This window comes from Pongo pygmaeus, chromosome 5 (assembly GCF_028885625.2).
Source record: "Pongo pygmaeus isolate AG05252 chromosome 5, NHGRI_mPonPyg2-v2.0_pri, whole genome shotgun sequence".
Lineage (NCBI taxonomy): Eukaryota > Metazoa > Chordata > Mammalia > Primates > Hominidae > Pongo > Pongo pygmaeus.
The window spans coordinates 28,818,622-28,818,952 of NC_072378.2; the positions used below are offsets into that span (position 1 = coordinate 28,818,622).

Below are 331 nucleotides of genomic sequence, written 5' to 3' on the forward strand. Positions count from 1 at the left end.
TTTTTAGTAGAGACGAGGTTTCACCGTGTTAGCCAGAATGGTCTCGATCTCCTGACCTCGTGATCCACGCGTCTCGGCCTCCCAAAGTGCTAGGATTACAGGCGTGAGCCACCGCGCCCGGTCCCTAAAAGCCGATTCTTAAAAATATACGTTCGTAATTGTTTATGCCTACCGCTGAGATCTGGATATCTCAAAAGGAGAGGAAAAAAAAAAAAAAAAAAGTATGTGTCAGAAGTGGGATTCGAACCCACGCCTCCATTGGAGACCAGAATCCCCAGCGCGAGGAAGCGTAGCTTGAGTCTGGCGCCTTAGACCACTCGGCCATCCTGAC

The 331-nt window shown here is 49.8% G+C and overlaps 1 non-coding gene across 1 annotated transcript; it reads right to left on the reverse strand.

Annotated features, from left to right (window-relative positions):
• Positions 1–226: 226 nt before the first annotated feature.
• TRNAL-CAA (transfer RNA leucine (anticodon CAA)) lies at positions 227–331 on the reverse strand. The gene is made up of 2 exons: positions 294–331; positions 227–271 (listed from the first exon to the last, which is right to left on the reverse strand). It is a non-coding gene; the product is annotated as a tRNA-Leu (tRNA).